We start from the raw sequence: 12,995 nt of genomic DNA, 5'->3' as shown, positions 1-12,995 counted from the left end.
AGTTTCTGATTTTATGTACTTAAACTCGTCAGCTTCTTATAATATTTGATTTCCAATGTTTACTGTTGACATCATTATGTTCGTGATATTTTATGACGACTGACGCTATATTTGTGTTCCTTTGTTTATTTTCAGTTCGACTTTTTATCCTTCTTTTGCTAATTTTCCTTAATTATTTACCTCTTTTAATTATTGAATATTCTCTACATATATATTTCTCTTTATTTTACTCCTTTATTTATTGTATATTCTTTTTTTCTCCTTCTGTATAATTACAGGTTTTGGTTTTGCTGATATTTCAATTCTTTTCAAAGTTGTTCAAAATAAATTAGTTTTATTTTAACATTTATTTTATACTCTGGTGAATTTAGTGGTGTTATTCTTCTATAACTCCTTCAGTTCCTTTAGATTCTCTATTCATATATCGTCACAAATTGTCCTACATGAAGATATCATGGTACATTTTCTTCTTTCCTGATTTGTTAAATGAATACTGGTATATGTATTTTCTATTAACATTCCTACATTGTATTTTATTAATTTCTGATTTATTCAGTCCTTGCCAGCATGATCGTATATCGTAAATTCTTACATGTGTTTATGGATAATGTTTAAAAATTATTTTTCACAACATCTTGTTTATATTAATGTTTATTCGCATTCTTCCTGCTGCCAACTGCCGCCTATTTTATAATTATCAAAATCGAATATCGATATCTAATAAATTTTATATCCGATTAAATGTGAGAAACAAAACCTAGCCCAATTCGGTCTTCGGTCGCTGTTATTGCGAAACACCGAAGCACAAAGACCGTGAGATAATAATGTTAGTGTTTAAATTAGGTCGTGATTAAATATTCGCCCGTTTCGATCGACCTTGACGTATAATTTAATTACGCCGAGGTTTCGGCCGACCATAAAATTGGCTTCTATTATATTACGATCAGAGGAAACAAAATTTAATTCATCGAGGGTGAAAAATTAAAAGACGGTAATTAAGATGAAACGCAACATAATACAGACGGGGAGCTCGAGAGTGGTGTTTTGTTATTAACAGACACAGCTTACAAGTTTCCAAAAATATTCATATTTGGATTGTACGGAGCTTGAGCTAGATGGATTTATTGTACATGCAAAAATTTTCGATTATTTTTTATGTACTTTCTTATTATATCAAATATTTATTCTCATGGTAAATTACACCATATATTTAACGTTGTTCTTCTCGACTTGTATTTTTTCGAGTTTTTTAAAACCTCACTTGAATATCTTGTACGATTTTCATGCATATTAAAACAACAAATGTAAACAAAGTTAAAAATATAGTAGAATTAAGTTTTAGTTATTATGACAGATAGACATTAAAACATTTGTACTGTGTAAATACATGCTTTATTCATACATTTGTACTACTTTCATCTTAATTTCATATAAAATATTAGCATTTATTTTATTTAAAAGGAATAAAATATTTTTAATTAACCAATATTAATATTTCCTGTATGCTGAAACCCAATTTACATGCAAGGAAATAATATGCAAACCATTACATGTAACAGATCAATTCAAAAGTCCCCGGCCTGACACATAGATGGCGCTACTAGAATTAAATCCATATGTTTTTTTAGTTAGCCCTGACCCTCAAAGATGTGTGTATAAAATTGACAGCTATCGGATCATTACTTTGTGAATTATAGCATTTTGAGTGAAGCAACTTATTATTGTGAAAAAATGTTATTGTTATTGTGAAAAAATTGATAAAAAGGAATTTCGCGTGATGATAAAATATTGCTTTTTGAAGGGAAAAAATACAGTTGAAGCAAAAACTTGGCTTGGTACCGAGGACACTGGCCCAGGAAAATCAACCATCAAGGATTGGTATGCTAAGTTTAGACGTGGTGAAATGAGAACCGAAGACGGTGAACAGAGTGGATGCCCAAAAGAGGTTGTTACCGATGAAAACATTCAAAAGATCGACAAAATATTTGTAAATAACCGTAAATTGAAATTGAATGAAATAGCAGACACTTTAAAGCTATCAACTGAACGTGTACATCATATAATTCACGAATATTTGGGTATGAGAAAGCTCTGTGCAAAGTGGGTGCGAGCTCACTTTTGACCAAAAGCAACAACGAGTTGATGATTCCGAGCAGTCTTTGAAGATGATCAAGCATAATAAACCCGATTTTTTTTGTCGATATGTGACAATGGATGAAAAATGGCTCCATTATTTCACTCTGAAGTCCAATCGACAGTCATTACATTGCACTGCGCACGATGAACCCACTCCAAAACGTGGGAAAACGCAACAGTCGGCTGGGAAGGTTATGGCGTCTGTATTTTGGGATGCGCATGGAATAATTTTCATTGAGTACCTTGAAAAAGGAAGGACCATCAACAATGGCTATTACATAGTGTTATTAGACCGTTTGAAGAACGAAATCGCCGAAAAACGGCCGCATTTGAAGAAAAAAAAAGTGCTGCTTCACCAAGACAATGCACCGTGTCAGAGGTTATTGAAAACAATAGCAAAAATCCATGAATTGGGCTTGAAATTGCTTCCTCATCCAACTCATTCTCCAGATCTGGCCCCCTGTGAAGAAATTTTCGTCGAATGAAGAGATGATCACCGAAACTGAAACTGAAAGTTGGAGGGTCGCTAGAATCAATGTATTACTCTTGAAGGGAATTATGTTAATTAAAAAAACTAATTTGGCCAAAAAAATGTGTCTTACTATGGTTGGGCGGAGACTTTTCAATTGACCTATTATGTAGCTTCGAACAAAAAATATTATATGTATATATATAAATATATATCGCAAAGTATCGATAACCATTCTAAATGTATCCATTTTAATATTTCATCCATGTCTCTCGCACAATACCTTTGTTACCCCATTATACTGAAAACTGAGCGTATCGGCTAGTAGAAATTTGATATTGAAGTTGTTTAGGTATCTGTAAAGTCGATAATGGAGCGGATTTTGATTTAATGTTCATAGTGAGGGGTAAAATAAAGATGGCACAAATCAGCTGGACTCGTGTATAGCTCCACTAAAGTTAGATATCGTATTTTACTGTAAATAACTGTTTTAACGTACTGTTTGAAATTTCTGATTAAGTATAATGGAGATTGTTAAACTGAGTATGTATAACGAACAAAATTTCTCTTCTGTTTGTTTGAAATGTTGCCAAAATGGAAGACAAAAGTCTATTATTTCTGATAAAATGTTAATATTACATAAAATTGACTGAAAATATATGTATACAGAGCATAGTAGATGATACCTTAATGTTTATTATATAAACTAGCGTTGGGAACTATAGACTAAAAACAGTCGAAACAGTCGATAGTCGCAAAACAGTCGCAGTTAATTTTATATGTGTTTATATTTTCCAACGGTAGTATAAGCGAGACGGAGATGTATAATTTCCTTCACGAACTAAATTTAAAAAAGAAAAGGAAAAAACAATTACTGAATCCTATTATAATTATAACACATAACATGCAATTTATAATTCAATTTTAAACGAAGCAGAATTACTTTTATATTTGAATGTTCTGTCGATCTGCAAAGAGGAATAGAATTTTTCTATGGAATGGAATAATACCCCACAAATGTTTTATTGTATTTTTGTACTTTTAAATAATATACTATAATAAATATACACAATAAAATTTAAACAAAACCTAAAAACTAAAAATGTTCAATAACCATAAAATCATGTAAGAAAAAACTAATCCATGTCATAATCAAACATGATCTGAACGGAAATATTTTGTAACAAAAATCGAAAGAGTAATCCAAATATTACCTATTATTGCCATAAAAACAGTCAAAAGTATTTTACTATTTATATAATTCACAATTTTAAACTTTTTACCCTATTACATTAAGAATATTGAACAATATTGTAACAAAATGCTATAATATTAATATACAATATATTGTTATTTACAAGCAAACTACCAAAAAAATCATAAAACTACATATACTATATATAAATCTAAGTAGAAATAAATTAGGTACATTTTTGTCAAGGTCGCAACTAGGACGACAGAACCAGAACATTAAAAATCAGTCGAATGAAACAAGTAGAACCAAAAATAGTAATTAAAAGTACGACCGAAATAGTCGATAATAAAAAGTAGTCAATTACTAAACAGTCGATAGTCAATTTCAGTCTATAGTTCCCAACACTAATATAAACTGTTCCAATGCCCTTTCCATGAGTATGAGACAATTTTCAATTTCTTTCCATGGATCATAATTTTGCAAATGATTGTAAAAAATCTATCCAATTTGTTGTTTAATTTAACCCTTTTAAATTGAATGAGTACGCCAAATATTGATAACTAGAACTTTTCAATGAACTAATAAAACACAAAAACTTACTTTCCTACCAACACAATATTTGACCTATTAACTGAATATTAATTATTTTTCTAGTTTTATGATACATTGAAGGGTGATTTTAAATCAATATACGTACAGCAATAATTTATAAAGGACATAATATTTTACTCTAAACAACGCAGGAAAAAGTTCAGCCATTTTTAATCACTCCGTCTTTTTATAGTTAACGTCATAAACTAGGTTAATATATGAATATATATTAATATATTGCGACAAGAAAAATGTTCAGGTATATTTAGTAATTTTCTTATAGCGGTATATAATTACCAGCCATTTTTTCTAAAATAAAGATTAATAAATTATGTATATATTAATAGCTAATGTTACTAAAATATGTAAGACATTGAACAGACATTTTGAGCTACTATTCTTTGTATACATACGAGGGTTGTAAGTTTCCGACTTTGACAGGATTAAGTTAATTTAGGCTTACAACATTTTAGCCATTAAAACATATTCTAGATATATATTGATTGAAAAGAATACTTCAAACTTACAACACTATCTAGGCTCAGGGTTGATACTTATTGGACAACCCTAATATATAAAATATATTGTCCGGAAAATTTCATTTTTATTCGGATTATTTTACAGAAATCTCCATGCTGTATTTTCTAAAATTAAATTATAACTCTAAAATTATATCGTCACGTCACATATTAATAAACACGACATAAACCATACATATTTTACTCTACACTCAAAGTTACACGATTCTGTTTAAACTCAAACACTCAACACAAACACAATCCGCTCTAAAACTATATGTTGGATGTCTGTCAGTGTAAATCAGACCCTTTCTGATCAGACCCTTGATGTGCAACAATGTGAGGCATTGTCAATGGTAAATGTACTGTACGCTTCTCCTTCTGCCAATCTATGAGACCGATGTTGCATGAATATATGTAATAAATATGTATAATCTGAGGAACTCCGTGGAAATTTTCGTGTAGGCTATAATAGGTGTCAGCTTATGAAAATTGATGTTGTTAATGCCAGTGGAAAACAATATGTGTCGATAGTAGAAATATATAGTTATGCTTATTGGAATGGAATTTAAATAAAATAAGGATTTTTACTAAAATCGACAATAATTTGCTTCAAAATACCATCAATTCCTATATATAGATTTCTCTAACAACTTAGTTATTACATTTTTTCAATTTTAATAATCACTAATACCATAAGTCGCCATCATATTTTCGCTGAATCCCTTCTAACAGTTTGTATGACGTATTCTTTAACAAAGAAGCTTTTAGACTTTCATCAGCAACTACCATTAATTCACATTTAGTAACTCAAAGTATAGATTAAACATCATATTCACTGGAAATGCTTGCTAATATTAGTAACGTCAAGCGAAAATCCTTTATTATTAAATACCATATCTAATAGGTCATAAGCTGAAATAACTTTTCTTCGATCTTCTGCGCTTGTATTGTTAGTGTTAATGTAACTTACATCTTCTGCTTTAAACTGACGATACTGTTTCTAATCCAATTTATCTTGCTTCAAGCTTGAAGCTAAACAGTTTTATTATATAGTTCCGCTTTCCTGTGTATCTAAAAGTATTTCCTGTCTATTAGCTTTATAGACTAATATTCTTTATTGATATAAGATAGATCGTAAGTTTTTTCGATTGTTGTTACCAGCAATTAATAATAAAATCAACTCTAGCCATTTTGTATGAAAAAAGATTCCAAGAAACATAGAAACCACGAAAGAATCGACGCATTCCTCGACATTTAAAGAAAAACTCGTACATCAAAAGTTATACCAGATATATGATAGAATTTTTAAATATATTATCTAGTGAACTTAATATTATTTATCTTGAACTGTAACCACTAGTTACTACTACAATTCGATTAAATATCACTGCAATCTTGATTGTGAGGTAATCGACCTTATCCTCTTGAAATCAAACTATTTTTATCTAGTTATTATTTTAATAATAAAATTGTTATTTTCTTCTGAAATTTTACATATCACGATGACATTTTTCGAAGTAAAATAAAATCTCTAAATGGAATTTCAAGTCAATTAAAATTTTAATAATTTCATTACAGAGTACTTGTACTTATAATTGGTGAAATGGGTTGATTTTAAATTGAGAATCTAACATGACAGGTGTATAAATACGTAGTTCTTGGTAGAAACTGGCATAAATTGTAATTTATTTGTGACAATTTAATTCATTTTGAGTATTACCTTGTCTGACAGCATTTTAGTATATTTGAAATAGATATAGATGCCCCAAAAATGTCACAAAAATTGAATAAATTACCATTATGATAAACTGAACGACATAATATATCTTCTAAAATATGCATATCTTAATTAACAACAATATTTAGCAACAGATCACTCTATAAGTCTTCAATCTGGCTAAGAGAAACAGTTTTTTCAGAAATATATTAATATATCCTTCTGACAGTGGCAAATTCACAAGGTTTTTCCTTATAAGAAGATTTTTTATCGTTTTATTTTTTATAGAGCGCAGTTAAACGCAATCAGTTAACGCTTTTTAAATATTAAGAAGACAATAGTGCATCCATATTGTTTCCATTTTCTCATGCGATTACACTAACCATTATAATAACTTTAAATTTCGACACAGAACATTTGTAAGTCTGCAGTATTTAGAAATCATGTTAACATGATGGTCAACAGTGGTTCAACTTTGTGCCAGATTAGAGAGTGCTCAATATATATATATATATATATATATATATATATATATATATATATATATATATATATATATATATATATATATATATATATATATATATATAATAAGAAATAGAAAAAGTGAATCGATACAAAAAGAAGAATAATTCAAAATAAATTACTAATAGCATTATCCCTAATAGTGATATCCCCTGGAGGCCTAATCGACCTAATTAACAATTATATATTGAAGTAATGTATTTTACTTTCATCAGAGAGCATATTTACCTTTTTAATTTCTTGTTTCTTTCGATGGTGTGTTTACTTGTTAAGTCATCTTGATATCACTGTATGTCTTCTGCTACTACCTGTGCACACTATTTTTGATAAAATTAATCACTAAATTCTGCCTAATACATTTACCATATCTACAAAACAGTTTGTATTCATTCCTAGTGGTCATGTTTAATTTTGAACAATTACAATCATATCTGTATACACAAATCTTTCACGCTCTACAATACCATTTTCTACAGTTATATTCTATCAATTATGTGCATATCTTTAGTTGTTTCCGCTCTCATCACTCTGCCTCAGGAATTTCCTGCATTGCACAGCATTATCACATTTCCTGAAAGTTTCCTTTAGTCACTTTCCCTTTCCGAGTCACTGTCCAAGTCAATCACTGAACAAATTTCAATCGATCTAAAACATGTTCAGGATAGATATATATATATATATATATATATATATATATATATATATATATATATATATATATATAATAAGAAATAGAAAAAGTGAATCGATACAAAAAGAAGAATAATTCAAAATAAATTACTAATAGCATTACTTTATTTATCGTCACAATTTCTGTTCAAAAAATGCCACTATTATTTGTTAAATCTTTGTTTCTCCGTTTCCTCATAACATTTCCAAATAATGCTGCTTTCTTTCTGTAAAAAAAAATAATGCTGCAGGTTAACGTGTTCCAACCAATTTATTGAAATGAAACGTAATGCTAAGCAATATCAAGGTGGTATTACCACAAACAGAAATAAGGTAAAACTGTTATATCCTTTTTTATTTCCCTTTTTCAAGAAACTCATTCAATTATTTCAAGTAGTTTAGGAAACATCCGTATAGAAGAACCATTTTATAGTGTAATATATTTAAGAAGTTATGCCTTGGCGCTCTAAAAGGTTATATCGTTTTTAAAAATGTTTTTCTGGAAAACTACTTTATGGATTTAAATGAAATTTTGAGATTTTAATATACATGTTTTCAGAACGAAATGTTTTTTATATAAATATAAGGCACAAAATAACGTTATGTCGCTAGGGACACATATTTTTTCGAGAGAAACATTGTAAAGAAATCTACACATCAATTGGAACAAAAAAAATATGAAAAAAGTTCATTTACATTACCTATTCAGTGAAAATAATTAGGGTTTTTAATTACACCCACTAGTCTCCTCCCAAATACACATTTTTTTCAATAAATTCAACACATTCCGAAGGTTTTTTGAATTCTTTTATTTTAAAGTTATCCACAACTCATCATTTTCCATTTTTTAATCTAAAATATAAATAAGACGATGAGTTATTACTGGCTCATTTAAGCATTTAAGCAATATAGGTCTTCAAGAATTTTACAGCAAATGGTCGAGCTTTCTAATAGTCCTTTTAGCGTTTTTCATTCATCCATCAGTTTAAAAGTACCAATCATAATTGATGGTGATTTTTACGATGATTTCATCCAATCTCCCATTCCAAATATTTTGGTAATTAATGGCAGAAGAAAGGTTTCCTACATTAGAATTGCGTTGAATAATATATAAAACATAGCAAAATAAAGACAACTAACACCTTAATAACAGTCAGGTGACACGAAGACAAGAAAGATATAGGAATCAGAGAGAGAGTAAAACAAAGTAAATTATTTGGGAGTAATGAAACCAAAGATGAGGAATGTCAAAGATGTCCGAGGGTAAGGTTCTGCGAACTGTGTTCTGGGACCGGCGGGGAGTGTTGTACGTCGGTTTCCTACGCACCCAACATTCCATTAATGCTGCATACTACTCGAACCGTCTAAATACACACGTGAAAACCATTTATAGATTTATTGAAAAAACTTCCGGAAAGATGGACAAAATACGTAACCAGTGAGGGGAAATACCTAGAAAAACTGTGAATTTTTGCAAATTTTTTCAATAAAAAATAAACCTGTCAGGGTATTTGTCTCGATCATATTTGAACAACCCTCGTAAAAAGAATATTGCACTTTTACTGGAATCAACCACAAATCAAACCGGTTCCTCGCCAGTTGCCCAAATAAAACGCGACCATCTAAATCGAAATCTCGATCGAATAAGCCGAAACTGAAACCGAAGAGCATTCGTTTCCCCATGGAACACAATTTATACTTCAAGATCGAGGACGAACATTCAAAACAACTTTAATAATTTACGAAAGTAATTTAAGTAATAATGCTTTTTGTCATGCAAAACAATGTGTCGCCAGCGAGTCGTTCCACACTGAAGTAAAATCTGTAGTTAGAGGGGCAGAATTATGAAAGAAATATTATAATAAAGGATATCCGTGGGGAGAATTTTAAAATTTCAAGGATAGATTACCGGAGGTTGTTGGCTTTTATGAGTTTGAATACCGAATGTTACCGATATTCGACGCCCTGAGGTAACAATGTCGACAGGACTGGTGAAAACTTAAAGAAGCTTTTTTATATATTATTATTTTAGTTTTAGTTTTTAAGCTATTCTGTACATACGTCATCCAAATTTGTAACGACAAAACGTCGCAATGTTGCCGCTTCAACTCTTAGTTTTAGTTCAGTTTGGCTTTGAGATACAACAAAATTCGAATCTAAATAAAATAATTGAACAAAAATGTTATCAAACATATTTAGTTTAACATTATAATATATCTGATGCATATGTTATCGAAGGACTTAAAATTACAATTAAGAACACAGGTATAATTATTTGTAGCTTAGAGTTGTTTCATTATATTTACATTGATCTCTTTTCCACACCACCCATGAGGTAGAGTTCTAGGCGCGTTTTTTCCGCGCGTGATATCCCCTGGAGGCCTAATCCACCTAATTAACAATGATATATTGAAGTAATGTATTACAGAGCATATTTACCTTTTTAATTTCTTGTTTCCTTCGATGGTGTGTCTACCTGTTAAGTCATCTTGATATCACTGTATTTTTTGTCTTCTGCTACTACCTGTGTACACTATTTTTTGATAAAATTAATCACTAAATTCTGCCTAATACATTTACCATATCTACAAAACAGTTTGTATTCATTCCTAGTGGTCATGTTTAATTTTGAACAATTACAATCATATCTGTATACACAAATCTTTCACGCTCTACAATACCATTTTCTACAGTTATATTCTATCAATTATGTGCATATCTTTAGTTGTTTCCGCTCTCATCACTCTGCCTCAGGAATTTCCAGCATTGCACAGCATTATCACATATCCTGAAAGTTTCCTTTAGTCACTTTCTCTTTCCGAGTCACTGTCCAAGTCATCATGTTCAGGATACCACCATTTTTCAATTTCTTCCTTTTTATGTCTTATCGAGTTCATCCAAACCGAAGGTGTTATGGTTATGTTCTTGATGGAACATCCTTCTCAACCAGCATGTCTATTATAACAATTCTCTACTACCCCCCATATCAACTCGACTGGATTGCTTATACAGTGATAGTGATGTGACCATATTGTTCAGCCATCCAATTTACTGTATATCTTTTTTCGAACTTATTTCTAAAAAAAGTAAATTGCAGAAAACGCAATGGAACCTTTCATTTATATTTACCTAGTAAGAATTTTAAATGGTTATTCCTTCATTACAGCCTTTGTTGATGCTATTGTTGACTGATGGTTCCGCCAGTGTCTTTAACAATCGATTTTCAAACCATAACAAAACCAAACCAAACCAACCCATTAGAAAAACAGGTTGTGGTTTGTTGCTAATCGCCCTTGAACTTGTAGGAAAACACTAATTCTGCACCAGGAATAAAGCCATTCTCATTTCCTACATGAACAATAATATATCTGCAATTAATTATTAATAAATATTATGACCGACAAAACCTAATCAAATGCTATTGTAACTTTTACCTTTTTCCATCAATTGTTTTGTCTTTACTCTTTTTTTTTGTTATTGTCTTGCCAAGAGTGCCCCAATGAACCAAAGTTAAATTTTGCTTTGACCCGTTTTATTTTCATTTCTGTTCGATCTTGTGGCGCATTTATCCATAATAAAATTTGAACGTTGAGACAACACAATGGTTAAAACGAAACTGAGCTAAACATCACATAACCAGGATGGCGCCCAATCAAAATAGTAGCGGGACTTTTGCCCCATCCTATCTTACAAAAATTGGATATATAGTTGCTGGTCAGATAAGGTATCAAATCTCCAGTCCAAAAAAAGCAAAACTGTTATACCTTAGAACGTGAGTTTTGATGTTGTATACGCAAAAACTATAACTGTGCAATAATAGAATATTTCTATATTAAAGAATATAAAATAGCCGAAATATTTCAAAAAAACGGCGGCTCAAAAAGGTGGTAAAAGTCCATATTAATCCCTATTCTCCAGGTGATGACCCGTCCAGCTAGTCATTATTCCGATCAATTGCTCATGACCTTTCGATGTCTTTCGAAGTTTGCTCCCTGTAAAGATGACAAAAATAGTAAAAATAAAAATCGATGCATTTTTAGCTCGTTAAAAACGAGGAAAAAATAAATAGACTTTACCAAAAAAAGACCCTGATAACTCATTATTTAGTGATTTATTCAAGTCAAGGAAGCTAGGCCAAGTAAATTTTCTTTAGTGATCTAATATCCGTCTAGAGTGCAATTTATTCTGTTAGACTAGAACAACTTATTTAGTTTTCAATTTCCTGGTGGCAAAGCATGAGAATGATTTGATCGCTAAAAACAAAACATGTCCAGGTTAGTTTAATTAAAATCGACTGCAATGCACTGTGGCGAAGTCAGAATCTAGTGTCCATTCGGGCTTCACGATACGCAGGTTAAACGATATCGGGTAGATTTACTCTAACCAATGAATGTAAGGTATGTAATTATTATATCTATAGTTGAGTGGTATTGAAAATGTAGGGGATATAAGGTATTGCTTCCAATAAAATGTAAGGTATTGTTTAATTTTCGTTAAATTATCAATTTAAAGAATGAAAACTCATTTATCAAGTGACAATAATTAAGATGTGAGTACTATGAGGCACAACACATTTTACTAATAACTGCTGGTAAAGAACAGAATCACCACTACGTTTTTAAGCGAATTCCAACGCGGAAAATATCCAAACACAAGAAACAGTGTTTGTACCGATATTGTGTTTTATAAAACTTACTTATTAGCACAAAGGTTTTGACAAATTTGTGAAATGGTAAGCTCTTCTCGATAGTACCTTACGATTCAGCTGGAAGTTTCACAAATATGTATTTCTTATGGAAATGATGGGTCCCATATCAGTCAAGCAAATAAGAATTTATGGTACAATACGAGCACGTACTCTCATTGATAAGCCAGCAATTAAAAAAGTTTTTTTTTAAATTATAGCGCTACAGTATACCAAATGCAAATATTCAGAGGCTTACTGCTGATGTTGAACAAAACCCTCGTTAAAAATATACCATATCTTGGTGTATATGATATAATGGAAAACATTTAGAAAATATACAATCTCATATGTTTCATAACAGTATAAAAAAGTATACAATAACAGATTCGAAATCTAAAGTTTTAATACATTTTATATCCACAACCACAACAACCGGCAACACGTAAACTTACTCAGGACTGTCCCTAAACAGCAGCAACTTCATG

General features: G+C 30.6%; 1 protein-coding gene across 9 annotated transcripts in view; it reads left to right on the top strand.

Annotated features, from left to right (window-relative positions):
* Nucleotides 1–12,995, top strand: part of Syt7 (Synaptotagmin 7) — an 870,553-nt gene that overhangs the window by 809,697 nt on the left and 47,861 nt on the right. Inside the window, exon 1 of one of the 9 annotated variants that reach the window (XM_076398171.1) lies at nucleotides 12,164–12,220. The exons of the other annotated variants lie outside the window; for them this stretch is intronic. The gene's annotated coding sequence lies outside the window, so the exon portion shown is untranslated. Of the gene's footprint in view, nucleotides 1–12,163; nucleotides 12,221–12,995 lie in introns of those variants that run through there. 9 annotated transcript variants of the gene reach the window in all.

This window comes from Rhynchophorus ferrugineus, unplaced genomic scaffold, assembly GCF_030347505.1.
Source record: "Rhynchophorus ferrugineus isolate W39M unplaced genomic scaffold, kcgeb_rfMv2 rfM3, whole genome shotgun sequence".
In the NCBI taxonomy this organism is placed as follows: Eukaryota; Metazoa; Arthropoda; class Insecta; order Coleoptera; family Curculionidae; genus Rhynchophorus; species Rhynchophorus ferrugineus.
Note: the sequence above shows the minus strand (reverse complement) of the source record. Positions and strands in the feature narration are given on the sequence as shown.